The sequence below is a fragment of the Gigantopelta aegis genome, chromosome 7 (assembly GCF_016097555.1).
Source record: "Gigantopelta aegis isolate Gae_Host chromosome 7, Gae_host_genome, whole genome shotgun sequence".
Lineage (NCBI taxonomy): Eukaryota > Metazoa > Mollusca > Gastropoda > Neomphalida > Peltospiridae > Gigantopelta > Gigantopelta aegis.
The window spans coordinates 607,455-611,748 of record NC_054705.1 but is presented as its reverse complement, the minus strand read 5'-3'; the positions used below and the strand labels follow the sequence as shown (position 1 = coordinate 611,748).

General features: G+C 40.5%; 1 non-coding gene across 1 annotated transcript; it reads left to right on the top strand.

Moving 5' to 3' along the window:
* The first annotated feature begins 429 nt into the window (after positions 1-429).
* On the top strand, positions 430-548 carry LOC121378163. Its single transcript, XR_005958679.1, has one exon. It is a non-coding gene; the product is annotated as a 5S ribosomal RNA (ribosomal RNA).
* Positions 549-4,294: the final 3,746 nt, after the last annotated feature.

Here is a 4,294-nt window from a genome sequence, read left to right as displayed (position 1 = left end):
GACGGTTGCTATTAAAAACATTAATTAAATCTCTTAAATGGTATGTGCCCCCCCCCCCCCCCCCCCCCCCCCCCCCCACACCCCCCAATCTTGCAGGTAGATTAGATGTGAGGTGCCACACTTTTTATTGCTGTACTTCCTGGGTGTGTTGATACGCTGCTTATATCAATTTTATTAGTAAACGTTAACATTATCGGCAATAGGGATTGATTTTGGTCTGTTAGAACCTCTACGGACTCTTCTTCTCTACGCGATACACAAGGGAGATCACTGTGTTGATTAAAAAATCTTCACCAAAATTGCATGTAAACAACTCCGGCGATAAGTCAGTCGATCTGTCTTTCCAACAATTAAAAAAAAACAAAAGTACGGTCATATACCGACTTCCGGAAAATTACATATGTATACCCCTATTTTTCAACAGTTGTTGTCTACGGCCATACCACGTTGAAAGCACCGGTTCTCGTCCGATCACCGAAGTTAAGCTACGTCGGGCCCGGTTAGTACTTGGATGGGTGACCGCCTGGGAACACCGGGTGCTGTAGACATTTTTTTTTTTTTCATGATGTTTTTAATAATAAAATAATAAATATTATTATTATCATCATCATCATCATCATCATTTGCCTTTAATGATTTTATTATTATTATTATGAGGTTGTTGTTTTTTTTTAGTATACTCCGAGTAAGAATCAAGTGAGCACACACTTATTTACAGAAAACATTTGACTGCAATCACTGTCACTGGTGATAAATGTTAGTGTGTTTGTTGTTGAAAAAAACCAAATCATCTGGCCAAAAATTAAACTTCGTCTAGTATCACAGTGTCCAGTAAACTTGTACCGTCCCCTTTATTATAATAAATACAACATCAATTACTTTCTGGCTAGGTCAAACCTGTAATCATGTTGCAGCTGTTATTCAGTAGAATGTGCTTGCAGTGGGGTGCACTCCAAACTCCGTCTATTGAACATACCTGGCAAAAGTGTGTGTGTGTGTGTGTGTGTGTGTGTGTGTGTGTGTGTGTGTCATTGTTAGTGTAGATTTGAGGGTATTCTTAAATAAATAATAATTTTTTCCCAAACATTAGCATAACCTGGATTTTATTTGGGGGTGTGGGCTGGGCTGGGCTGGGCTGTGGGCGCTGTGCTTTGTGCTGGGCTGGGCTGGGCTGGGCTGGGCTGGGCTGGGCGCTGTGCTGTGGGCTGTGCTGTGCTGCTGTGAGCTGTGCTGTGCTGTGGGCGCTGTGCTGTGCTGTGGGTTGTGCTGTGCTGTGGGCCTCATAAAATCTCTTCTCAAAACACAAATTTATAAAGCTAACGTACACTGGCTAGTGGTACCTTTTATCGGCATTGACCCTGGGCACTAATATGAATAGCTTAGTATTGCACTGTAACGATTGTCTTAGCCTCGCCGGCGTTCCGTCCCACGTCAACCCCACCCCCACCGACACACAATCCCCAGGGGATTACTATTCTAGTGGTGAGTTGCATTTGGTCAGATATACCATATGTGTCCTTATTTCTTTCGAAAAGTATATCAACATTTTTTATCGTTTAATTATTTATCGATTTTGGCTTTGTGGAAGCCAAATGACGTCATCATGACATAAATTCATTATGGTGTAATGCTTTGGAATTAGTTAGGCGGACGTAAACAGTAGTGTAAAAGGTATTTGTAAAACGAGACTCATAGCCCACATCCCACCCCCATAGACATCAATGACACATCATCACCCCTACCCAACTGGGACGTTTAGTTATCATGACACGTTTCGTGTTGTGTGAGACAAATATGAAAAGGGGTGATTGTTTAGCGACACCTCAGCACATTTTAAACAACATATATGCACACTCACACAACACCTAACAAATATATAAATATTTATTTTATTAAATCTCTGTTGGCTTTGCGGAGGTCAAAGTTCATTAACAAACGACAAACAATTGCGTGACGTCATCTATCTGTCATTGTAATTATAGTTAGGCGACGTATCGCTTAGTGGATACAGCACTTGTCTGAGATGCGATGGGTCGTTCGATGTGGATGGACACGGGCTTCCCCCGATCCCAGGCAATGTCCCACGACATCGAAGGCATGGTATGTAAATAGTGTTGTTCAATTAATATTAATAATGAGAGAGAGAGAGAGAGAGAGAGAGAGAGAGAGAGAGAGAGAGAGAGAGAGAGAGAGAGAGAGAGAGAGAGAGAGATTCGCAGGCGACATGTTTTATCTCATAATTAGTTACCAATGATTGACATCCATTTGCCGATAATTAATTAATCAATGTGCACTAGTGGTGTCGTTAAAACAAACACGTTTTTACTTTTAACTTTTGTCTTTAATGAAATACGAATGTATATATTAGTGTGATATAACAGGGTAGCTCAGTGAACGGTTCTTGTATGTGGGTGTTTATTGTTTTAATATAATTTATTTAGTGAATGTACATTGCTCAAATTGTAAATAAAAATATTTAAAATAATAATAATAATAAAATAAAAAAAGGTAAAATAATAATAACAGGAAGAAGAAATAATAATTAAAAAGTTTTTTAAAACCCCCACCAGTTCCCCAATAACCTGTGATGTCACATTTTTCGTAAACTCGTAAGTATTCTGCATTTGTGGAATATTTATTCCTAAGAGAACATAATTTACGAACTACATTTAGTATCCTATCATAATATATGTGTGTGTGCGTACGTGTGTGCGTTTGTGTGTATGTGTGTATATATGTGCGTGTGCGCGTGTGAGCGCACGGACGCATAGCCATTATTGCTATATTATTAGCGAGTACATGAACTCCGAATCTCATTACAGGCAAACAGTTAAAGTGTGTTTTATTCAACGACAGCATTACACCTCCTTGATTTATTAATCATCGGCTATTCGATCTCAAACATTTGCTAATTGTAACACGTAGTCTTAGATAGAAAGCGCTCACATGTTTTCTGTTATTAGTAAGGTATCTGTCATATGCACCCTCCCACAGACAGGATAGCACGTACCACGGCTTTTGATATACCAGTTGTGATGCACAGGCTGGAACTAGAGATAGCCCAATGGGCCCACCGAACGGGATCGATCCGAGACCGATCGCTCACCATGTAAGCACTCTACCACTGGACTACGTCCCACGTCCCTCAGCCAAAAGTGTTTCATTGGTTAGAAACGAAATGTAAATACAAAAAATAACTCCTTGGTTATTACTAAGCTTTCTAATTTATTTCAATATTCCAAATAATTAGCCTGCAAGCATGGATATATGGCAACAACCAGTGGACTCATTTCATTTCAATTGATTTTCCTGCTTATATCCAATTAAGGTTCAAGCACGCTGTCCTGGGCACACAACCTCAGCTATCTGGGCTGTCTGTCCAGTATAGCGAGTTACTCGTTAGTTGTTAGTCAGAGAGACGTGGGTGTAGTGGTCTTACTCACTAGTCGTTAAACCTCACTCTGGGTGCGAACCGGTACCGGGCTCCGAACCCTGTACCTATCAGACATGCTCAATATCTTAACCACGACACCACCGAGGCCGGTCTAGGTTGCACAGTACCAAAGAAGAGAGTTTCGTGTCAAAGTTCGAGGTGCACCGTGAAATATTTCCGGAGTAAAAGCAGCTGTGGGTGTGATTGGTAATAATATGTGACATTGATTATTTGTGCAAATACTATGATCCATTGACAATAAATAAATACACTTTTATTTGTTATACAGTTGTTATGCAGTATATACCAGAGGTTGAAACTAACGCGGGGTACCCCCAAAAATGGAACTGCAATTTTCAGCAAACATGACGGTTGCTATTAAAAACATTAATTAAATCTCTTAAATGGTATGTGCCCCCCCCCCCCCCCCCCCCCCCATTTTCTTGCAGGTAGATTAGATGTGAGGTGCCACACTTTTTATTGCTGTACTTCCTGGGTGTGTTGATACGCTGCTTATATCAATTTTATTAGTAAACGTTAACATTATCGGCAATAGGGATTGATTTTGGTCTGTTAGAACCTCTACGGACTCTTCTTCTCTACGCGATACACAAGGGAGATCACTGTGTTGATTAAAAAATCTTCACCAAAATTGCATGTAAACAACTCCGGCGATAAGTCAGTCGATCTGTCTTTCCAACAATTAAAACAAAACAAAAGCTACGGTCATATACCGACTTCCGGAAAATTACATATGTATACCCCTATTTTTCAACAGTTGTTGTCTACGGCCATACCACGTTGAAAGCACCGGTTCTCGTCATGGCTTCCGGTTAGGGTTTTGTCGATGGTGGACGTGTT